Source organism: Balaenoptera acutorostrata, chromosome 9, assembly GCF_949987535.1.
Source record: "Balaenoptera acutorostrata chromosome 9, mBalAcu1.1, whole genome shotgun sequence".
In the NCBI taxonomy this organism is placed as follows: domain Eukaryota; kingdom Metazoa; phylum Chordata; class Mammalia; order Artiodactyla; family Balaenopteridae; genus Balaenoptera; species Balaenoptera acutorostrata.
This window is the reverse complement of record NC_080072.1, coordinates 115681013-115706409: the sequence shown is the minus strand read 5'-3', so window position 1 is coordinate 115706409 and position 25397 is coordinate 115681013.

Sequence of the window (25397 nt, the reverse complement as noted above, 5' to 3'; positions counted from 1 at the left end):
AACATCGTGCCTAAATCCACTCATCGTGCTGCTACTAGCCTTATGACGTGGATTTCATGGCTGAGTGATATTCCATTGTACATGTGGACCACAACTTCTTTATCTACTTTTCTCTTTCCTAGGATATTTAAGTTGTAATGAAGTGGGGGTTCTTGTCTACAGACCAACCCTAAACTTTGGGGTGCCTGTGTCTTGCTGATTTTAGTTTTCCCAATTTATATGCCCATGAGTGGAAGTGCCCTATGCTCTCCAAGCTGTGTTTTTTAGATGTTTCAGAACACACCGTACACTTCTCCAGAGTGGCTGTTGGCAATTTACATCCCACCCATCAGCGTAGCAAGAGTCCCATTTCTCTATGGCCGGTCCTGCATTTCTGGTTTGGACACTTTTTTCCGCATGGCCCTTTTGCCCGCTGGGAAGCGAGACTTCTTTGGAGCGCTGATTTGCCTTTCCAGGTTGCTTGGTTGGCCAAAAAGGGCGTATGCGTTTTTTCCTGAATATATTCAGGAAAAAACGTATACGCCCTATTTGACCAAGGGCATCATTGTCCACGTTTTGCCGCTTTTCTTGTGCTTTCACGGCGATTCGAATCTACCTCCAGAAATCTGTTTCCTGCAATTCTGCCTTGCTTTCAAAGCCTCTTCGTTGCATTCCCTCAATATATTTGTGGACGAGAGTTATCATTTATAACTCTGCAGGTTTGTGAATTGCAGTGCCCCTGAACTCCATTATTCAACTCGCTTTTCGGGGAGCTGGCCGCAAAAGTGCAGGATTGCTTCAGGCCCTCTTCTGGTTCTGGGGGGCAGGCTGAGCTTGTGGTTAATTCTTCTTCCTGATGGGAAAATAGAGTGACCTGTGCCTGTCCCAAACCCTAGAGCTAGTCTCTCATTGGTTCCCCCTCTTCCCGTTCATCCTCAGGACAAATTGCAACCTGTATGGAACAGGAGGTTAAAGGTGCTGATTCTCCAAGGAGGGAGATGGCTAGTAAAGCGGCTGGAATGGCGAACCCGAGCCAAGGAGATGAGAAATGAGGTGCGTTTTAGAAACCTTTCCCGATCACACGGTGTACCATCTTCTGGGATTCTCATGCATGTTTTCGATGTAGGAAGATGCCCTTGAACCTGGAGATTTGGGAACATTGGGATGGGTACATGCATTATTATTTTAAAGGGTCTGCGTTGGCTCAGCCCACCTCACCAAAGCTCTCAGCCGCAAGAGTGTCCACCGTTATGACTCAATTACCTGTGGATATAGATATGGTCAATCCAGGTTGCATCACATCCCCTGAACGAATTTTGTAAGAATTTTTCTCTCTTTCACTGTCTTTGTATCACGGGTTTTGAAAAGTAATTTATTTTTATAATGGGGTTTAGCTGCTTTTCACGGCTGTGTTTAGGCCGCTTTACACTCCCTTGACTCACTTACAGAGAGATATCAGTACATAGGTTTGAAGATTCTTACTAGTCAGATATATTCTTGTGCGGTGAATAGGGGTTGTTGAGGCCAGTTCACTGAGCAAGGAGTAGGTCTTGTCTACTACATATTGGGTTTATGGAACGGTATCTGAGATAATTTGAAACCCTTGTTTTATGCATCACCCCACCTCACCTTTCCCGTTCAGCAACCATAGTGTGTTTTCTAAACGTGTGACTCTGTTCTGTTTTGTAATTCAGTTCAAGTGTAGCGGTTTTTACATTCCCTCTATAAGTGATATCTTAGGATAAGTGTCTTTTTCTGTGTGACTTATTTCACTTAGAATCGTCGTACCTAAAACCACTCATCGTGCTGCTACTAGCCTTATGACGTTGATTTCATGGCTGAGTGATATTCCATTGTACATGAGGACCACAACTTCTTTATCCATTTTTCTCTTTCCTAGGATATTGAAGGTGTAATGAAGTGGGGGTTCTTGTCAACAGAGCAGCCCTAAACTTTGGGGTGCCTGTGTCTTGCTGATTTTTAGTTTTCCCAACTTATACGCCCATGAGTGGAAGTGCCCTATGCTCTCCAAGCTGTGTTTTTTAGATGTTTCAGGACACACCGTACACTTCTCCAGAGTGGCTGTTGGCAATTTACATCCCGCCCATCAGCGTAGCAAGGCTCCCATTTCTCCATGGCCGGTCCTGCATTTCTGGTTTGGACACTTTTTTCCGCATGGCCCTTTTGCCCGCTGGGAAGCGAGACTTCTTTGGAGCGCTGATTTGCCTTTCCAGGTTGCTTGGTTGGCCAAAAAGGGCGTATGCGTTTTTTCCTGAATATATTCAGGAAAAAACGCATACGCCCTTTTTGGCCAAGGGCATCATTGTCCACGTTTTGCCGCTTTTTATGTGCTTTCAAGGCGATTCGAATCTACCTCCTGAAATCTGTTTCCTGCAATTCTGCCTTGCTTTCAAAGCCTCTTCGTTGCCTTCCCTCAATATATTTGTGGACGAGAGTTATGGTTTATAACTCTGCAGGTTTGTTTATTGCAGTGCCCCTGAGCTCCATTTTTCCAGTCGCTTTTTCGGGAGCTGGCCGCAAAAGTGCAGGATTGCTTCAGGCCCTCTTCTGGTTCTGGGGGGCAGGCTGAGCTTGTGGTTAATTCTTCTTCCTGATGGGAAAATAGAGTGACCTGTGCCTGTCACAACCCCTAGAGCTAGTCTCTCATTGGTTCCCCTCTTGCCGTTCATCCTCAGGACAAATTGCAACCTGTACGGAACAGGAGATTAAAGGTGCTGATTCTCCAAGGAGGGAGATGGCTAGTAAAGCAGCTGGAATGGCGAACCCGAGCACAAGGAGATGAGAAATGAGGGGCGTTTTAGAAACCTTTCCCGATCACACGGTGTACCATCTTCTGGGTTTCTCATGCATGTTTTCGACGTAGGAAGATGCCCTTGAACCTGGAGATTTGGGACCCATGGGATGGGTACCATGCAGTATTACTTTAAAGGGTCTGCGTTGGCTCACCCAACCTCACCAAACCTCTCAGCCCCAAGAGTGTCCACCCTTATGTCTCAATCAGCTGTGGGTCTAGATATGGTCAATCCAGGTTGCATCACAGCCCCTGAACGAATTTTGTAAGAATTTCTCTCTCTTTCACTGTCTTTGTTTCACGGGTTTTGAAAAGTAATTTATTTTTATAATAGGGTTTAGCTGCTTTTCACGGCTGTGTTTAGGCCGCTTTACACCTAATTGACTCACTTACAGAGAGATATCAATACATAGGTTTGAAGATTCTTACTAGTCAGATATATTCTTGTGCGGTGAATAGGGGGTGTTGAGTCCAGTTCACTGAGCAAGGAGTAGGTCTTGTCTATTACCTATTGGGTTTATGGAACGGAATCGGAGCTAATTTGAAACCCTTGTTTTATGCATCACCCCACCTCACCTTTCCCGTTCAGCAGCCATAGTGTGTTTTCTGAACGTGTGACTCTGTTCTGTTTTGTAATTCAGTTCAAGTGTAGCGGTTTTTACATTACCTCTGTAAGTGATATCTTATGATAAGTGTCTTTTTCTGTGTGACTTATTTCACTAAGAAACATCGTGCCTAAATCCACTCATCGTGCTGCTACTAGCCTTATGACGTGGATTTCATGGCTGAGTGATATTCCATTGTACATGTGGACCACAACTTCTTTATCTACTTTTCTCTTTCCTAGGATATTTAAGTTGTAATGAAGTGGGGGTTCTTGTCAACAGAGCAACCCTAAACTTTGGGGTGCCTGTGTCTTGCTGATTTTAGTTTTCCCAATTTATATGCCCATGAGTGGAAGTGCCCTATGCTCTCCAAGCTGTGTTTTTTAGATGTTTCAGAACACACCGTACACTTCTCCAGAGTGGCTGTTGGCAATTTACATCCCACCCATCAGCGTAGCAAGAGTCCCATTTCTCTATGGCCGGTCCTGCATTTCTGGTTTGGACACTTTTTTCCGCATGGCCCTTTTGCCCGCTGGGAAGCGAGACTTCTTTGGAGCGCTGATTTGCCTTTCCAGGTTGCTTGGTTGGCCAAAAAGGGCGTATGCGTTTTTTCCTGAATATATTCAGGAAAAAACGCATACGCCCTATTTGGCCAAGGGCATCATTGTCCACGTTTTGCCGCTTTTCTTGTGCTTTCACGGCGATTCGAATCTACCTCCAGAAATCTGTTTCCTGCAATTCTGCCTTGCTTTCAAAGCCTCTTCGTTGCATTCCCTCAATATATTTGTGGACGAGAGTTATCATTTATAACTCTGCAGGTCTGTGAATTGCAGTGCCCCTGAGCTCCATTATTCAACTCGCTTTTCGGGGAGCTGGCCGCAAAAGTGCAGGATTGGTTCAGGCCCTCTTCTGGTTCTGGAGGGCAGGCTGAGCTTGTGGTTAATTCTTCTTCCTGATGGGAAAATAGAGTGACCTGTGCCTGTCCCAATCCCTAGAGCTAGTCTCTCATTGGTTCCCCCTCTTCCCGTTCATCCTCAGGACAAATTGCAACCTGTATGGAACAGGAGGTTAAAGGTGCTGATTCTCCAAAAAGGGAGATGGCTAGTAATGCGGCTGGAATGGCGAACCCGAGCCAAGGAGATGAGAAATGAGGTGCGTTTTAGAAACCTTTCCCGATCACACGGTGTACCATCTTCTGGGATTCTCATGCATGTTTTCGATGTAGGAAGATGCCCTTGAACCTGGAGATTTGGGAACATTGGGATGGGTACATGCATTATTATTTTAAAGAGTCTGCGTTGGCTCAGCCCACCTCACCAAAGCTCTCAGCCGCAAGAGTGTCCACCGTTATGACTCAATCACCTGTGGATATAGATATGGTCAATCCAGGTTGCATCACATCCCCTGAACGAATTTTGTAAGAATTTTTCTCTCTTTCACTGTCTTTGTATCACGGGTTTTGAAAAGTAATTTATTTTTATAATGGGGTTTAGCTGCTTTTCACGGCTGTGTTTAGGCCGCTTTACACTCTCTTGACTCACTTACAGAGAGATATCAGTACATAGGTTTGAAGATTCTTACTAGTCAGATATATTCTTGTGCGGTGAATAGGGGTTGTTGAGGCCAGTTCACTGAGCAAGGAGTAGGTCTTGTCTACTACATATTGGGTTTATGGAACGGTATCTGAGCTAATTTGAAACCCTTGATTAATGCATCACCCCACCTCAACTTTCCCGTTCAGCAACCATAGTGTGTTTTCTAAACGTGTGACTCTGTTCTGTTTTGTAATTCAGTTCAAGTGTAGCGGTTTTTACATTCCCTCTATAAGTGATATCTTATGATAAGTGTCTTTTTCTGTGTGACTTATTTCATTTAGAATCGTCGTACCTAAATCCACTCATCGTGCTGCTACTAGCCTTATGACGTGGATTTCATGGCTGAGTGATATTCCATTGTACATGAGGACCACAAGTTCTTTATCCACTTTTCTCTTTCCTAGGATATTTAAGGTGTAATGAAGTGGGGGTTCTTATCAACTGAGCAGCCCTAAACTTTGGGCTGCCTGTGTCTTGCTGATTTTTAGTTTTCCCAATTTATACGCCCATGAGTGGAAGTGCCCTATGCTCTCCAAGCTGTGTTTTTTAGATGTTTCAGGACACACCGTACACTTCTCCAGAGTGGCTGTTGGCAATTTACATTCCGCCCATCAGCGTAGCAAGGCTCCCATTTCTCCATGGCCGGTCCTGCATTTCTGGTTTGGACACTTTTTTCCGCATGGCCCTTTTGCCCGCTGGGAAGCGAGACTTCTTTGGAGCGCTGATTTGCCTTTCCAGGTGGCTTGGTTGGCCAAAAAGGGCGTATGCGTTTTTTCCTGAATATATTCAGGAAAAAACGCATACGCCCTTTTTGGCCAAGGGCATCATTGTCCACGTTTTGCCGCTTTTCATGTGCTTTCAAGGCGATTCGAATCTACCTCCTGAAATCTGTTTCCTGCAATTCTGCCTTGCTTTCAAAGCCTCTTCGTTGCCTTCCCTCAATATATTTGTGGACGAGAGTTATCGTTTATAACTCTGCAGGTTTGTTTATTGCAGTGCCTCTGAGCTCCATTTTTCCAGTCGCTTTTTCGGGAGCTGGCCGCAAAAGTGCAGGATTGCTTCAGGCCCTCTTCTGGTTCTGGGGGGCAGGCTGAGCTTGTGGTTAATTCTTCTTCCTGATGGGAAAATAGAGTGACCTGTGCCTGTCCCAACCCCTAGAGCTAGTCTCTCATTGGTTCCCCTCTTCCCGTTCATCCTCAGGACAAATTGCAACCTGTACGGAACAGGAGATTAAAGGTGCTGATTCTCTAAGGAGGGAGATGGCTAGTAAAGCGGCTGGAATGGCGAACCCGAGCACAAGGAGATGAGAAATGCGGTGCGTTTTAGAAACCTTTCCCGATCACACGGTGTACCATCTTCTGGGTTTCTCATGCATGTTTTCGACGTAGGAAGATGCCCTTGAACCTGGAGATTTGGGACCCATGGGATGGGTACCATGCAGTATTACTTTAAAGGGACTGCGTTGGCTCACGCAACCTCACCAAACCTCTTAGCCCCAAGATTGTCCACCCTTATGTCTCAATCAGCTGTGGGTCTAGATATGGTCAATCCAGGTTGCATCACAGCCCCTGAACGAATTTTGTAAGAGTTTCTCTCTCTTTCACTGTCTTTGTTTCACGGGTTTTGAAAAGTAATTTATTTTTATAATGGGGTTTAGCTGCTTTTCACGGCTGTGTTTAGGCCGCTTTACACCCAAATGACTCACTTACAGATAGATATCAATACATAGGTTTGAAGATTCTTACTAGTCAGATATATTCTTGTGCGGTGAATAGGGGGTGTTGAGGCCAGTTCACTGAGCAAGGAGTAGGTCTTGTCTACTACATATTGGGTTTATGGAACGGTATCTGAGATAATTTGAAACCCTTGATTTATGCATCACCCCACCTCACCTTTCCCGTTCAGCAACCATAGTGTGTTTTCTAAACGTGTGACTCTGTTCTGTTTTGTAATTCAGTTCAAGTGTAGCGGTTTTTACATTCCCTCTATAAGTGATATCTTATGATAAGTGTCTTTTTCTGTGTGACTTATTTCATTTAGAATCGTCATACCTAAATCCACTCATCGTGCTGCTACTAGCCTTATGACGTGGATTTCATGGCTGAGTGATATTCCATTGTACATGAGGACCACAAGTTCTTTATCCACTTTTCTCTTTCCTAGGATATTTAAGGTGTAATGAAGTGGGGGTTCTTGTCAACAGAGCAGCCGTAAACTTTGGGGTGCCTGTGTCTTGCTGATTTTTAGTTTTCCCAATTTATACGCCCATGAGTGGAAGTGCCCTATGCTCTCCAAGCTGTGTTTTTTAGATGTTTCAGGACACACCGTACACTTCTCCAGAGTGGCTGTTGGCAATTTACATCCCGCCCATCAGCGTAGCAAGGCTCCCATTTCTCCATGGCCGGTCCTGCATTTCTGGTTTGGACACTTTTTTCCGCATGGCCCTTTTGCCCGCTGGGAAGCGAGACTTCTTTGGAGCGCTGATTTGCCTTTCCAGGTTGCTTGGTTGGCCAAAAAGGGCGTATGCGTTTTTTCCTGAATATATTCAGGAAAAAACGCATACGCCCTTTTTGGCCAAGGGCATCATTGTCCACGTTTTGCCGCTTTTCATGTGCTTTCAAGGCGATTCGAATCTACCTCCTGAAATCTGTTTCCTGCAATTCTGCCTTGCTTTCAAAGCCTCTTCGTTGCCTTCCCTCAATATATTTGTGGGCGAGAGTTATCATTTATAACTCTGCAGGTTTGTGAATTGCAGTGCCCCTGAGCTCCATTTTTCCAGTCTCTTTTTTGGGAGCTGGCCGCAAAAGTGCAGGATTGCTTCAGGCCCTCTTCTGGTTCTGGGGGGAGGATGAGCTTGTGGTTAATTCTTCTTCCTGATGGGAAAATAGAGTGACCTGTGCCTGTCCCAACCCCTAGAGCTAGTCTCTCATTGGTTCCCCTCTTCCCGTTCATCCTCAGGACAAATTGCAACCTGTATGGAACAGGAGATTAAAGGTGCTGATTCTCCAAGGAGGGAGATGGCTAGTAAAGCGGCTGGAATGGCGAACCCGAGCACAAGGAGATGAGAAATGTGGTGCGTTTTAGAAACCTTTCAGGATCACACGGTGTACCATCTTCTGGGTTTCTCATGCATGTTTTCGAGGTGGGAAGTTGCCCTTGAACCTGGAGATTTGGGACCCATGGGATGGGTACCATGCAGTATTACTTTAAAGGGACTGCGTTGGCTCACGCAACCTCACCAAACCTCTCAGCCCCAAGATTGTCCACCCTTATGTCTCAATCAGCTGTGGGTATAGATATGGTCAATACAGGTTGCATCACAGCCCCTGAACGAATTTTGTAAGAATTTCTCTCTCTTTCACTGTCTTTGTTTCACGGGTTTTGAAAAGTAATTTATTTTTATAATGGGGTTTAGCTGCTTTTCACGGCTGTGTTTAGGCCGCTTTACACCCAATTGACTCACTTACAGAGAGATATCAATACATAGGTTTGAAGATTCTTACTAGTCAGATATATTCTTGTGCGGTGAATAGGGGGTGTTGAGGCGAGTTCACTGAGCAAGGAGTAGGTCTTGTCTACTACATATTGGGTTTATGGAACGGTATCTGAGATAATTTGAAACCCTTGATTTATGCATCACCCGACCTCACCTTTCCCGTTCAGCAACCATAGTGTGTTTTCTAAACGTGTGACTCTGTTCTGTTTTGTAATTCAGTTCAAGTGTAGCGGTTTTTACATTCCCTCTATAAGTGATATCTTATGATAAGTGTCTTTTTCTGTGTGACTTATTTCATTTAGAATCGTCGTACCTATATCCACTCATCGTGCTGCTACTAGCCTTATGACGTGGATTTCATGGCTGAGTGATATTCCATTGTACATGAGGACCACAAGTTCTTTATCCACTTTTCTCTTTCCTAGGATATTTAAGGTGTAATGAAGTGGGGGTTCTTGTCAACAGAGCAGCCCTAAACTTTGGGGTGCCTGTGTCTTGCTGATTTTTAGTTTTCCCAATTTATACGCCCATGAGTGGAAGTGCCCTATGCTCTCCAAGCTGTGTTTTTTAGATGTTTCAGGACACACCGTACACTTCTCCAGGGTGGCTGTTGGCAATTTACATCCCGCCCATCAGCGTAGCAAGGCTCCCATTTCTCCATGGCCGGTCCTGCATTTCTGGTTTGGACACTTTTTTCCGCATGGCCCTTTTGCCCGCTGGGAAGCGAGACTTCTTTGGAGCGCTGATTTGCCTTTCCAGGTGGCTTGGTTGGCCAAAAAGGGCGTATGCGTTTTTTCCTGAATATATTCAGGAAAAAACGCATACGCCCTTTTTGGCCAAGGGCATCATTGTCCACGTTTTGCCGCTTTTCATGTGCTTTCAAGGCGATTCGAATCTACCTCCTGAAATCTGTTTCCTGCAATTCTGCCTTGCTTTCAAAGCCTCTTCGTTGCCTTCCCTCAATATATTTGTGGACGAGAGTTATCGTTTATAACTCTGCAGGTTTGTTTATTGCAGTGCCTCTGAGCTCCATTTTACCAGTCGCTTTTTCGGGAGCTGGCCGCAAAAGTGCAGGATTGCTTCAGGCCCTCTTCTGGTTCTGGGGGGCAGGCTGAGCTTGTGGTTAATTCTTCTTCCTGATGGGAAAATAGAGTGACCTGTGCCTGTCCCAAACCCTAGAGCTAGTCTCTCATTGGTTCCCCTCTTCCCGTTCATCCTCAGGACAAATTGCAACCTGTACGGAACAGGAGATTAAAGGTGCTGATTCTCCAAGGAGGGAGATGGCTAGTAAAGCGGCTGGAATGGCGAACCCGAGCACAAGGAGATGAGAAATGCGGTGCGTTTTAGAAACCTTTCCCGATCACACGGTGTACCATCTTCTGGGTTTCTCATGCATGTTTTCGACGTAGGAAGATGCCCTTGAACCTGGAGATTTGGGACCCATGGGATGGGTACCATGCAGTATTACTTTAAAGGGTCTGCGTTGGCTCACGCAACCTCACCAAACCTCTCAGCCCCAAGAGTGTCCACCCTTATGTCTCAATCAGCTGTGGGTCTAGATATGGTCAATCCAGGTTGCATCACAGCCCCTGAACGAATTTTGTAAGAGTTTCTCTCTCTTTCACTGTCTTTGTTTCACGGGTTTTGAAAAGTAATTTATTTTTATAATGGGGTTTAGCTGCTTTTCACGGCTGTGTTTAGGCCGCTTTACACCCAATTGACTCACTTACAGAGAGATATCAATACATAGGTTTGAAGATTCTTACTAGTCAGATATATTCTTGTGCGGTGAATAGGGGGTGTTCAGGCCAGTTCACTGAGCAAGGAGTAGGTCTTGTCTACTACATATTGGGTTTATGGAACGGTATCTGAGCTAATTTGAAACCCTTTATTTATGCATCAACCCACCTCACCTTTCCCGTTCAGCAGCCATAGTGTGTTTTCTAAACGTGTGACTCTGTTCTGTTTTGTAATTCAGTTCAAGTGTAGCGGTTTTTACATTCCCTCTATAAGTGATATCTTATGATAAGTGTCTTTTTCTGTGTGACTTATTTCATTTAGAATCGTCTTACCTAAATCCACTCATCGTGCTGCTACTAGCCTTATGACGTGGATTTCATGGCTGAGTGATATTCCATTGTACATGAAGACCACAAGTTCTTTATCCACTTTTCTCTTTCCTAGGATATTTAAGGTGTAATGAAGTGGGGGTTCTTGTCAACAGAGCAACCCTAAACTTTGGGGTGCCTGTGTCTTGCTGATTTTTAGTTTTCCCAATTTATACGCCCATGAGTGGAAGTGCCCTATGCTCTCCAAGCTGTGTTTTTTAGATGTTTCAGGACACACCGTACACTTCTCCAGAGTGGCTGTTGGCAATTTACATCCCGCCCATCAGCGTAGCAAGGCTCCCATTTCTCCATGGCCGGTCCTGCATTTCTGGTTTGGACACTTTTTTCCGCATGGCCCTTTTGCCCGCTGGGAAGCGAGACTTCTTTGGAGCGCTGATTTGCCTTTCCAGGTTGCTTGGTTGGCCAAAAAGGGCGTATGCGTTTTTTCCTGAATATATTCAGGAAAAAACGCATACGCCCTTTTTGGCCAAGGGCATCATTGTCCACGTTTTGCCGCTTTTTATGTGCTTTCAAGGCGATTCGAATCTACCTCCTGAAATCTGTTTCCTGCAATTCTGCCTTGCTTTCAAAGCCTCTTCGTTGCCTTCCCTCAATATATTTGTGGACGAGAGTTATGGTTTATAACTCTGCAGGTTTGTTTATTGCAGTGCCCCTGAGCTCCATTTTCCAGTCGCTTTTTCGGGAGCTGGCCGCAAAAGTGCAGGATTGCTTCAGGCCCTCTTCTGGTTCTGGGGGGCAGGCTGAGCTTGTGGTTAATTCTTCTTCCTGATGGGAAAATAGAGTGACCTGTGCCTGTCACAACCCCTAGAGCTAGTCTCTCATTGGTTCCCCTCTTGCCGTTCATCCTCAGGACAAATTGCAACCTGTACGGAACAGGAGATTAAAGGTGCTGATTCTCCAAGGAGGGAGATGGCTAGTAAAGCGGCTGGAATGGCGAACCCGAGCACAAGGAGATGAGAAATGAGGGGCGTTTTAGAAACCTTTCCCGATCACACGGTGTACCATCTTCTGGGTTTCTCATGCATGTTTTCGACGTAGGAAGATGCCCTTGAACCTGGAGATTTGGGACCCATGGGATGGGTACCATGCAGTATTACTTTAAAGGGTCTGCGTTGGCTCACCCAACCTCACCAAACCTCTCAATCCCAAGAGTGTCCACCCTTATGTCTCAATCAGCTGTGGGTCTAGATATGGTCAATCCAGGTTGCATCACAGCCCCTGAACGAATTTTGTAAGAATTTCTCTCTCTTTCACTGTCTTTGTTTCACGGGTTTTGAAAAGTAATTTATTTTTATAATGGGGTTTAGCTGCTTTTCACGGCTGTGTTTAGGCCGCTTTACACCCAATTGACTCACTTACAGAGAGATATCAATACATAGGTTTGAAGATTCTTACTAGTCAGATATATTCATGTGCGGTGAATAGGGGGTGTTGAGGCCAGTTCACTGAGCAAGGAGTAGGTCTTGTCTACTACATATTGGGTTTATGGAACGGTATCGGAGCTAATTTGAAACCCTTGTTTTATGCATCACCCCACCTCACCTTTCCCGTTCAGCAGCCATAGTGTGTTTTCTGAACGTGTGACTCTGTTTTGTAATTCAGTTCAAGTGTAGCGGTTTTTACATTACCTCTGTAAGTGATATCTTATGATAAGTGTCTTATTCTGTGTGACTTATTTCACTAAGAAACATCGTGCCTAAATCCACTCATCGTGCTGCTACTAGCCTTATGACGTGGATTTCATGGCTGAGTGATATTCCATTGTACATGTGGACCACAACTTCTTTATCTACTTTTCTCTTTCCTAGGATATTTAAGTTGTAATGAAGTGGGGGTTCTTGTCAACAGAGCAACCCTAAACTTTGGGGTGCCTGTGTCTTGCTGATTCTAGTTTTCCCAATTTATATGCCCATGAGTGGAAGTGCCCTATGCTCTCCAAGCTGTGTTTTTTAGATGTTTCAGAACACACCGTACACTTCTCCAGAGTGGCTATTGGCAATTTACATCCCACCCATCAGCGTAGCAAGAGTCCCATTTCTCCATGGTCGGTCCTGCATTTCTGGTTTGGACACTTTTTTCCGCATGGCCCTTTTGCCCGCTGGGAAGCGAGACTTCTTTGGAGCGCTGATTTGCCTTTCCAGGTTGCTTGGTTGGCCAAAAAGGGCGTATGCGTTTTTTCCTGAATATATTCAGGAAAAAACGCATACGCCCTATTTGGCCAAGGGCATCATTGTCCACGTTTTGCCGCTTTTCTTGTGCTTTCACGGCGATTCGAATCTACCTCCAGAAATCTGTTTCCTGCAATTCTGCCTTGCTTTCAAAGCCTCTTCGTTGCATTCCCTCAATATATTTGTGGACGAGAGTTATCATTTATAACTCTGCAGGTTTGTGAATTGCAGTGCCCCTGAGCTCCATTATTCAACTCGCTTTTCGGGGAGCTGGCCGCAAAAGTGCAGGATTGCTTCAGGCCCTCTTCTGGTTCTGGGGGGCAGGCTGAGCTTGTGGTTAATTCTTCTTCCTGATGGGAAAATAGAGTGACCTGTGCCTGTCCCAATCCCTAGAGCTAGTCTCTCATTGGTTCCCCCTCTTCCCGTTCATCCTCAGGACAAATTGCAACCTGTATGGAACAGGAGGTTAAAGGTGCTGATTCTCCAAGGAGGGAGATGGCTAGTAAAGCGGCTGGAATGGCGAACCCGAGCACAAGGAGATGAGAAATGAGGTGCGTTTTAGAAACCTTTCCCGATCACACGGTGTACCATCTTCTGGGATTCTCATGCATGTTTTCGATGTAGGAAGATGCCCTTGAACCTGGAGATTTGGGAACATTGGGATGGGTACATGCATTATTATTTTAAAGGGTCTGCGTTGGCTCAGCTCACCTCACCAAAGCTCTCAGCCGCAAGAGTGTCCACCGTTATGACTCAATCACCTGTGGATATAAATATGGTCAATCCAGGTTGCATCACATCCCCTGAACGAATTTTGTAAGAATTTTTCTCTCTTTCACTGTCTTTGTATCACGGGTTTTGAAAAGTAATTTATTTTTATAATGGGGTTTAGCTGCTTTTCACGGCTGTGTTTAGGCCGCTTTACACTCTCTTGACTCACTTATAGAGAGATATCAGTACATAGGTTTGAAGATTCTTACTAGTCAGATATATTCTTGTGCGGTGAATAGGGGTTGTTGAGGCCAGTTCACTGAGCAAGGAGTAGGTCTTGTCTACTAGATATTGGGTTTATGGAACGGTATCTGAGCTAATTTGAAACCCTTGATTTATGCATCACCCCACCTCACCTTTCCCGTTCAGCAACCATAGTGTGTTTTCTAAACGTGTGACTCTGTTCTGTTTTGTAATTCAGTTCAAGTGTAGCGGTTTTTACATTCCCTCTATAAGTGATATCTTATGATAAGTGTCTTTTTCTGTGTGACTTATTTCATTTAGAATCGTCGTACCTAAATCCACTCATCGTGCTGCTACTAGCCTTATGACGTGGATTTCATGGCTGAGTGATATTCCATTGTACATGAGGACCACAAGTTCTTTATCCACTTTTCTCTTTCCTAGGATATTTAAGGTGTAATGAAGTGGGGGTTCTTGTCAACAGAGCAGCCCTAAACTTTGGGCTGCCTGTGTCTTGCTGATTTTTAGTTTTCCCAATTTATACGCCCATGAGTGGAAGTGCCCTATGCTCTCCAAGCTGTGTTTTTTAGATGTTTCAGGACACACCGTACACTTCTCCAGAGTGGCTGTTGGCAATTTACATTCCGCCCATCAGCGTAGCAAGGCTCCCATTTCTCCATGGCCGGTACTGCATTTCTGGTTTGGACACTTTTTTCCGCATGGCCCTTTTGCCCGCTGGGAAGCGAGACTTCTTTGGAGCGCTGATTTGCCTTTCCAGGTGGCTTGGTTGGCCAAAAAGGGCGTATGCGTTTTTTCCTGAATATATTCAGGAAAAAACGCATACGCCCTTTTTGGCCAAGGGCATCATTGTCCACGTTTTGCCGCTTTTCATGTGCTTTCAAGGCGATTCGAATCTACCTCCTGAAATCTGTTTCCTGCAATTCTGCCTTGCTTTCAAAGCCTCTTCGTTGCCTTCCCTCAATATATTTGTGGACGAGAGTTATCGTTTATAACTCTGCAGGTTTGTTTATTGCAGTGCCTCTGAGCTCCATTTTTCCAGTCGCTTTTTCGGGAGCTGGCCGCAAAAGTGCAGGATTGCTTCAGGCCCTCTTCTGGTTCTGGGGGTCAGGCTGAGCTTGTGGTTAATTCTTCTTCCTGATGGGAAAATAGAGTGACCTGTGCCTGTCCCAACCCCTAGAGCTAGTCTCTCATTGGTTCCCCTCTTCCCGTTCATCCTCAGGACAAATTGCAACCTGTACGGAACAGGAGATTAAAGGTGCTGATTCTCTAAGGAGGGAGATGGCTAGTAAAGCGGCTGGAATGGCGAACCCGAGCACAAGGAGATGAGAAATGCGGTGCGTTTTAGAAACCTTTCCCGATCACACGGTGTACCATCTTCTGGGTTTCTCATGCATGTTTTCGACGTAGGAAGATGCCCTTGAACCTGGAGATTTGGGACCCATGGGATGGGTACCATGCAGTATTACTTCAAAGGGTCTGCGTTGGCTCACGCAACCTCACCAAACCTCTCAGCCCCAAGAGTGTCCACCCTTATGTCTCAATCAGCTGTGGGTCTAGATATGGTCAATCCAGGTTGCATCACAGCCCCTGAACGAATTTTGTAAGAGTTTCTCTCTCTTTCACTGTCTTTGTTTCACGGGTTTTGAAAAGTAATTTATTTTTATAATGGGGTTTAGCTGCTTTTCACGGCTGTGTTTAGGCCGCTTTACACCCAATTGACTCACTTACAGAGAGATATCAATACATAGGTTTGAAGATTCTTACTAGTCAGATATATTCTTGTGCGGTGAATAGGGGGTGTTGAGGCCAGTTCACTGAGCAAGGAGTAGGTCTTGTCTACTAGATATTGGGTTTATGGAACGGTATCTGAGCTAATTTGAAACCCTTGATTTATGCATCACCCCACCTCACCTTTCCCGTTCAGCAACCATAGTGTGTTTTCTAAACGTGTGACTCTGTTCTGTTTTGTAATTCAGTTCAAGTGTAGCGGTTTTTACATTCCCTCTATAAGTGATATCTTATGATAAGTGTCTTTTTCTGTGTGACTTATTTCATTTAGAATCGTCGTACCTAAATCCACTCATCGTGCTGCTACTAGCCTTATGACGTGGATTTCATGGCTGAGTGATATTCCATTGTACATGAGGACCACAAGTTCTTTATCCACTTTTCTCTTTCCTAGGATATTTAAGGTGTAATGAAGTGGGGGTTCTTGTCAACAGAGCAGCCCTAAACTTTGGGGTGCCTGTGTCTTGCTGATTTTTAGTTTTCCCAATTTATACCCCCATGAGTGGAAGTGCCCTATGCTCTCCAAGCTGTGTTTTTTAGATGTTTCAGGACACACCGTACACTTCTCCAGAGTGGCTGTTGGCAATTTACATCCCGCGCATCAGCGTAGCAAGGCTCCCATTTCTCCATGGCCGGTCCTGCATTTCTGGTTTGGACACTTTTTTCCGCATGGCCCTTTTGCCCGCTGGGAAGCGAGACTTCTTTGGAGCGCTGATTTGCCTTTCCAGGTGGCTTGGTTGGCCAAAAAGGGCGTATGCGTTTTTTCCTGAATATATTCAGGAAAAAACGCATACGCCCTTTTTGGCCAAGGGCATCATTGTCCACGTTTTGCCGCTTTTCATGTGCTTTCAAGGCGATTCGAATCTACCTCCTGAAATCTGTTTCCTGCAATTCTGCCTTGCTTTCAAAGCCTCTTCGTTGCCTTCCCTCAATATATTTGTGGACGAGAGTTATCGTTTATAACTCTGCAGGTTTGTTTATTGCAGTGCCTCTGAGCTCCATTTTTCCAGTCGCTTTTTCGGGAGCTGGCCGCAAAAGTGCAGGATTGCTTCAGGCCCTCTTCTGGTTCTGGGGGTCAGGCTGAGCTTGTGGTTAATTCTTCTTCCTGATGGGAAAATAGAGTGACCTGTGCCTGTCCCAACCCCTAGAGCTAGTCTCTCATTGGTTCCCCTCTTCCCGTTCATCCTCAGGACAAATTGCAACCTGTACGGAACAGGAGATTAAAGGTGCTGATTCTCTAAGGAGGGAGATGGCTAGTAAAGCGGCTGGAATGGCGAACCCGAGCACAAGGAGATGAGAAATGCGGTGCGTTTTAGAAACCTTTCCCGATCACACGGTGTACCATCTTCTGGGTTTCTCATGCATGTTTTCGACGTAGGAAGATGCCCTTGAACCTGGAGATTTGGGACCCATGGGATGGGTACCATGCAGTATTACTTCAAAGGGTCTGCGTTGGCTCACGCAACCTCACCAAACCTCTCAGCCCCAAGAGTGTCCACCCTTATGTCTCAATCAGCTGTGGGTCTAGATATGGTCAATCCAGGTTGCATCACAGCCCCTGAACGAATTTTGTAAGAGTTTCTCTCTCTTTCACTGTCTTTGTTTCACGGGTTTTGAAAAGTAATTTATTTTTATAATGGGGTTTAGCTGCTTTTCACGGCTGTGTTTAGGCCGCTTTACACCCAATTGACTCACTTACAGAGAGATATCAATACATAGGTTTGAAGATTCTTACTAGTCAGATATATTCTTGTGCGGTGAATAGGGGGTGTTGAGGCCAGTTCACTGAGCAAGGAGTAGGTCTTGTCTACTACATATTGGGTTTATGGAACGGTATCTGAGATAATTTGAAACCCTTGATTTATGCATCACCCCACCTCACCTTTCCCGTTCAGCAACCATAGTGTGTTTTCTAAACGTGTGACTCTGTTCTGTTTTGTAATTCAGTTCAAGTGTAGCGGTTTTTACATTCCCTCTATAAGTGATATCTTATGATAAGTGTCTTTTTCTGTGTGACTTATTTCATTTAGAATCGTCGTACCTAAATCCACTCATCGTGCTGCTACTAGCCTTATGACGTGGATTTCATGGCTGAGTGATATTCCATTGTACATGAGGACCACAAGTTCTTTATCCACTTTTGTCTTTCCTAGGATATTTAAGGTGTAATGAAGTGGGGGTTCTTGTCAACAGAGCAGCCCTAAACTTTGGGGTGCCTGTGTCTTGCTGATTTTTAGTTTTCCCAATTTATACCCCCATGAGTGGAAGTGCCCTATGCTCTCCAAGCTGTGTTTTTTAGATGTTTCAGGACACACCGTACACTTTTCCAGAGTGGCTGTTGGCAATTTACATCCCGCGCATCAGCGTAGCAAGGCTCCCATTTCTCCATGGCCGGTCCTGCATTTCTGGTTTGGACACTTTTTTCCGCATGGCCCTTTTGCCCGCTGGGAAGCGAGACTTCTTTGGAGCGCTGATTTGCCTTTCCAGGTGGCTTGGTTGGCCAAAAAGGGCGTATGCGTTTTTTCCTGAATATATTCAGGAAAAAACGCATACGCCCTTTTTGGCCAAGGGCATCATTGTCCACGTTTTGCCGCTTTTCATGTGCTTTCAAGGCAGTTCGTATCTACCTCCTGAAATCTGTTTCCTGCAATTCTGCCTTGCTTTCAAAGCCTCTTCGTTGCCTTCCCTCAATATATTTGAGGACGAGAGTTATCATTTATAACTCTGCAGGTTTGTGAATTGCAGTGCCCCTGAGCTCCATTTTTCCAGTCGCTTTTATGGGAGCTGGCCGCAAAAGTGCAGGATTGCTTCAGGCCCTCTTCTGGTTCTGGGGGGCAGGCTGAGCTTGTGGTTAATTCTTCTTCCTGATGGGAAAATAGAGTGACCTGTGCCTGTCCCAATCCCTAGAGCTAGTCTCTCATTGGTTCCCCCTCTTCCCGTTCATCCTCAGGACAAATTGCAACCTGTACGGAACAGGAGGTTAAAGGTGCTGATTCTCCAAGGAGGGAGATGGCTAGTAAAGCGGCTGGAATGGCGAACCCGAGCACAAGGAGATGAGAAATGAGGTGCGTTTTAGAAACCTTTCCCGATCACACGGTGTACCATCTTCTGGGTTTCTCATGCATGTTTTCGACGTAGGAAGATGCCCTTGAACCTGGAGATTTGGGACCCATGGGATGGGTACCATGCAGTATTACTTTAAAGGGTCTGCGTTGGCTCACGCAACCTCACCAAACCTCTCAGCCCCAAGAGTGTCCACCCTTATGTCTCAATCAGCTGTGGGTCTAGATATGGTCAATCCAGGTTGCATCACAGCCCCTGAACGAATTTTGTAAGTGTTTCTCTCTCTTTCACTGTCTTTGTTTCACGGGTTTTGAAAAGTAATTTATTTTTATAATGGGGTTTAGCTGCTTTTCACGGCTGTGTTTAGGCCGCTTTACACTCCCTTGACTCACTTACAGAGAGATATCAGTACATAGGTTTGAAGATTCTTACTAGTCAGATATATTCTTGTGCTGTGAATAGGGGTTGTTGAGGCCAGTTCACTGAGCAAGGAGTAGGTCTTGTCTACTACATATTGGGTTTATGGAACGGTATCTGAGCTAATTTGAAACCCTTGATTTATGCATCACCCCACCTCACCTTTCCCGTTCAGCAGCCATAGTGTGTTTTCTAAACGTGTGACTCTGTTCTGTTTTGTAATTCAGTTCAAGTGTAGCGGTTTTTACATTCCCTCTATAAGTGATATCTTATGATAAGTGTCTTTTTCTCTGTGACTTATTTCACTTAGAATCGTCGTACCTAAATCCACTCATCGTGCTGCTACTAGCCTTATGACGTGTATTTCATGGCTGAGTGATATTCCATTGTACATGAGGACCACAACTTCTTTATCCATTTTTCTCTTTCCTAGGATATTGAAGGTGTAATGAAGTGGGGGTTCTTGTCAACAGAGCAGCCCTAAACTTTGGGGTGCCTGTGTCTTGCTGATTTTTAGTTTTCCCAACTTATACGCCCATGAGTGGAAGTGCCCTATGCTCTCCAAGCTGTGTTTTTTAGATGTTTCAGGACACACCGTACACTTCTCCAGAGTGGCTGTTGGCAATTTACATCCCGCCCATCAGCGTAGCAAGGCTCCCATTTCTCCATGGCCGGTCCTGCATTTCTGGTTTGGACACTTTTTTCCGCATGGCCCTTTTGCCCGCTGGGAAGTGAGGCTTCTTTGGAGCGCTGATTGGCTTTTCCAGGTTGCTTGGTTGGCCAAAAAGAGCGTATGCGTTTTTTCCTGAATATATTCAGGAAAAAACGCATACGCCCTTTTTGGCCAAGGGCATCATTGTCCACGTTTTGCCGCTTTTCATGTGCTTTCAAGGCGATTCGAATCTACCTCCTGAAATCTGTTTCCTGCAATTCTGCCTTGCTTTCAAAGCCTCTTCGTTGCCTTCCCTCAATATATTTGTGGACGAGAGTTATGGTTTATAACTCTGCAGGTTTGTTTATTGCAGTGCCCCTGAGCTCCATTTTTCCAGTCGCTTTTTCGGGAGCTGGCCGCAAAAGTGCAGGATTGCTTCAGGCCCTCTTCTGGTTCTGGGGGGCAGGCTGAGCTTGTGGTTAATTCTTCTTCCTGATGGGAAAATAGAGTGACCTGTGCCTGTCACAACCCCTAGAGCTAGTCTCTCATTGGTTCCCCTCTTGCCGTTCATCCTCAGGACAAATTGCAACCTGTACGGAACAGGAGATTAAAGGTGCTGATTCTCCAAGGAGGGAGATGGCTAGTAAAACAGCTGGAATGGCGAACCCGAGCACAAGGAGATGAGAAATGAGGGGCAATATAGAAACCTTTCCCGATCACACGGTGTACCATCTTCTGGGTTTCTCATGCATGTTTTCGACGTAGGAAGATGCCCTTGAACCTGGAGATTTGGGACCCATGGGATGGGTACCATGCAGTATTACTTTAAAGGGTCTGTGTTGGCTCACCCAAGCTCACCAAACCTCTCAGCCCCAAGAGTGTCCACCCTTATGTCTCAATCAGCTGTGGGTCTAGATATGGTCAATCCAGGTTGCATCACAGCCCCTGAACGAATTTTGTAAGAATTTCTCTCTCTTTCACTGTCTTTGTTTCACGGGTTTTGAAAAGTAATTTATTTTTATAATGGGGTTTAGCTGCTTTTAACGGCTGTGTTTAGGCCGCTTTACACCCAATTGACTCACTTACAGAGAGATATCAATACATAGGTGTGAAGATTCTTACTAGTCAGATATATTCTTGTGCGGTGAATAGGGGGTGTTGAGGCCAGTTCACTGAGCAAGGAGTAGGTCTTGTCTACTACATATTGAGTTTATGGAACGGTATCGGAGCTAATTTGAAACCCTTGCTTTATGCATCTCCCCACCTCACCTTTCCCGTTCAGCAGCCATAGTGTGTTTTCTGAACGTGTGACTCTGTTCTGTTTTGTAATTCAGTTCAAGTGTAGCGGTTTTTACATTCCCTCTGTAAGTGATATCTTATGATAAGTGTCTTTTTATGTGTGACTTATTTCACTAAGAAGCATCGTGCCTAAATCCACTCATCGTGCTGCTACTAGCCTTATGACGTGGATTTCATGGCTGAGTGATATTCCATTGTACATGTGGACCACAACTTCTTTATCTACTTTTCTCTTTCCTAGGATATTTAAGTTGTAATGAAGTGGGGGTTCTTGTCAACAGAGCAACCCTAAATTTGGGGTGCCTGTGTCTTGCTGATTTTAGTTTTCCCAATTTATATGCCCATGAGTGGAAGTGCCCTATGCTCTCCAAGCTGTGTTTTTTAGATGTTTCAGAACACACCGTACACTTCTCCAGAGTGGCTGTTGGCAATTTACATCCCACCCATCAGCGTAGCAAGAGTCCCATTTCTCCATGGCCGGTCCTGCATTTCTGGTTTGGACACTTTTTTCCGCATGGCCCTTTTGCCCGCTGGGAAGCGAGACTTCTTTGGAGCGCTGATTTGCCTTTCCAGGTTGCTTGGTTGGCCAAAAAGGGCGTATGCGTTTTTTCCTGAATATATTCAGGAAAAAACGCATACGCCCTATTTGGCCAAGGGCATCATTGTCCACGTTTTGCCGCTTTTCTTGTGCTTTCACGGCGATTCGAATCTACCTCCAGAAATCTGTTTCCTGCAATTCTGCCTTGCTTTCAAAGCCTCTTCGTTGCATTCCCTCAATATATTTGTGGACGAGAGTTATCATTTATAACTCTGCAGGTTTGTGAATTGCAGTGCCCCTGAGCTCCATTATTCAACTCGCTTTTCTGGGAGCTGGCCGCAAAAGTGCAGGATTGCTTCAGGCCCTCTTCTGGTTCTGGGGGGCAGGCTGAGCTTGTGCTTAATTCTTCTTCCTGATGGGAAAATAGAGTGACCTGTGCCTGTCCCAATCCCTAGAGCTAGTCTCTCATTGATTCCCCCTCTTCCCGTTCATCCTCAGGACAAATTGCAACCTGTATGGAACAGGAGGTTAAAGGTGCTGATTCTCCAAGGAGGGAGATGGCTAGTAAAGCGGCTGGAATGGCGAACCCGAGCACAAGGAGATGAGAAATGAGGTGCGTTTTAGAAACCTTTCCCGATCACACGGTGTACCATCTTCTGGGATTCTCATGCATGTTTTCGATGTAGGAAGATGCCCTTGAACCTGGAGATTTGGGAACATTGGGATGGGTACATGCATTATTATTTTAAAGGGTCTGCGTTGGGTCAGCCCACCTCACCAAAGCTCTCAGCCGCAAGAGTGTCCACCGTTATGACTCAATCACCTGTGGATATAGATATGGTCAATCCAGGTTGCATCACATCCCCTGAACGAATTTTGTAAGAATTTCTCTCTCTTTCACTGTCTTTGTATCACGGGTTTTTAAAAGTAATTTATTTTTATAATGGTTTTTCACTTCTTTTCACGGCTGTGTTTATGTCGCTTTACACCCCCTTGATTCACTTACAGAGAAATATCAATACATAGGTTTAAAGATTCTTACTAGTCAGATATATTCTTGTGCGGTGAATAGGGGATGTTGAGTCCAGTTCACTGAAAAATGAATAGGTCTTGTCTATTACACATTGGGTTTATGTAACGGCATCTGAGCTAATTTGAAACCCTTGTTTTATGCATCCCCCCACCTCACCTTTCCCGTTCAGCAGCCATATAGTGTTTTCTAAACGTGTGACTCTGTTCTGTTTTGTAATTCAGTTCAAGTGTAGCGGTTTTTACATTCCCTCTATAAGTGATATCTTATGATAAGTGTCTTTTTCTGTGTGACTTATTTCATTTAGAATCGTCATACCTAAATCCAATCATCGTGCTGCTACTAGCCTTATGACGTGGATTTCATGGCTGAGTGATATTCCATTGTACATGCGGACCACATGTTCTTTATCCACTTTTCTCTTTCCTAGGATATTTAAGGTGTAATGAAGTGGGGGTTCTTGTCAACAGAGCAGCCCTAAACTTTGGGGTGCCTGTGTCTTGCTGATTTTTAGTTTTCCCAATTTATACGCCCAGGAGGGGAAGTGCCCTATGCTCTCCAAGCTGTGTTTTTTAGATGTTTCAGGACACACCGTACACTTCTCCAGAGTGGCTGTTGGCAATTTACATCCCGCCCATCAGCGTAGCAAGGCTCCCATTTCTCCATGGCCGGTCCTGCATTTCTGGTTTGGACACTTTTTTCCGCATGGCCCTTTTGCCCGCTGGGAAGTGAGGCTTCTTTGGAGCGCTGATTGGCTTTTCCAGGTTGCTTGGTTGGCCAAAAAGAGCGTATGCGTTTTTTCCTGAATATATTCAGGAAAAAACGCATACGCCCTTTTTGGCCAAGGGCATCATTGTCCACGTTTTGCCGCTTTTCATGTGCTTTCAAGGCGATTCGAATCTACCTCCTGAAATCTGTTTCCTGCAATTCTGCCTTGCTTTCAAAGCCTCTTCGTTGCCTTCCCTCAATATATTTGTGGACGAGAATTATGGTTTATAACTCTGCAGGTTTGTTTATTGCAGTGCCCCTGAGCTCCATTTTTCCAGTCGCTTTTTCGGGAGCTGGCCGCAAAAGTGCAGGATTGCTTCAGGCCCTCTTCTGGTTCTGGGGGGCAGGCTGAGCTTGTGGTTAATTCTTCTTCCTGATGGGAAAATAGAGTGACCTGTGCCTGTCACAACCCCTAGAGCTAGTCTCTCATTGGTTCCCCTCTTGCCGTTCATCCTTAGGACAAATTGCAACCTGTACAGAACAGGAGATTAAAGGTGCTGATTCTCCAAGGAGGGAGATGGCTAGTAAAACAGCTGGAATGGCGAACCCGAGCACAAGGAGATGAGAAATGAGGGGCGTTTTAGAAACCTTTCCCGATCACACGGTGTACCATCTTCTGGGTTTCTCATGCATGTTTTCGACGCAGGAAGATGCCCTTGAACCTGGAGATTTGGGACCCATGGGATGGGTACCATGCAGTATTACTTTAAAGGGTCTGTGTTGGCTCACCCAAGCTCACCAAACCTCTCAGCCCCAAGAGTGTCCACCCTTATGTCTCAATCAGCTGTGGGTCTAGATATGGTCAATCCAGGTTGCATCACAGCCCCTGAACGAATTTTGTAAGAATTTCTCTCTCTTTCACTGTCTTTGTTTCACGGGTTTTGAAAAGTAATTTATTTTTATAATGGGGTTTAGCTGCTTTTAACGGCTGTGTTTAGGCCGCTTTACACCCAATTGACTCACTTACAGAGAGATATCAATACATAGGTTTGAAGATTCTTACTAGTCAGATATATTCTTGTGCGGTGAATAGGGGGTGTTGAGGCCAGTTCACTGAGCAAGGAGTAGGTCTTGTCTACTACATATTGAGTTTATGGAACGGTATCGGAGCTAATTTGAAACCCTTGCTTTATGCATCTCCCCACCTCACCTTTCCCGTTCAGCAGCCATAGTGTGTTTTCTGAACGTGTGACTCTGTTCTGTTTTGTAATTCAGTTCAAGTGTAGCGGTTTTTACATTCCCTCTGTAAGTGATATCTTATGATAAGTGTCTTTTTATGTGTGACTTATTTCACTAAGAAGCATCGTGCCTAAATCCACTCATCGTGCTGCTACTAGCCTTATGACGTGGATTTCATGGCTGAGTGATATTCCATTGTACATGTGGACCACAACTTCTTTATCTACTTTTCTCTTTCCTAGGATATTTAAGTTGTAATGAAGTGGGGGTTCTTGTCAACAGAGCAACCCTAAATTTGGGGTGCCTGTGTCTTGCTGATTTTAGTTTTCCCAATTTATATGCCCATGAGTGGAAGTGCCCTATGCTCTCCAAGCTGTGTTTTTTAGATGTTTCAGAACACACCGTACACTTCTCCAGAGTGGCTGTTGGCAATTTACATCCCACCCATCAGCGTAGCAAGAGTCCCATTTCTCCATGGCCGGTCCTGCATTTCTGGTTTGGACACTTTTTTCCGCATGGCCCTTTTGCCCGCTGGGAAGCGAGACTTCTTTGGAGCGCTGATTTGCCTTTCCAGGTTGCTTGGTTGGCCAAAAAGGGCGTATGCGTTTTTTCCTGAATATATTCAGGAAAAAACGCATACGCCCTATTTGGCCAAGGGCATCATTGTCCACGTTTTGCCGCTTTTCTTGTGCTTTCACGGCGATTCGAATCTACCTCCAGAAATCTGTTTCCTGCAATTCTGCCTTGCTTTCAAAGCCTCTTCGTTGCATTCCCTCAATATATTTGTGGACGAGAGTTATCATTTATAACTCTGCAGGTTTGTGAATTGCAGTGCCCCTGAGCTCCATTATTCAACTCGCTTTTCTGGGAGCTGGCCGCAAAAGTGCAGGATTGCTTCAGGCCC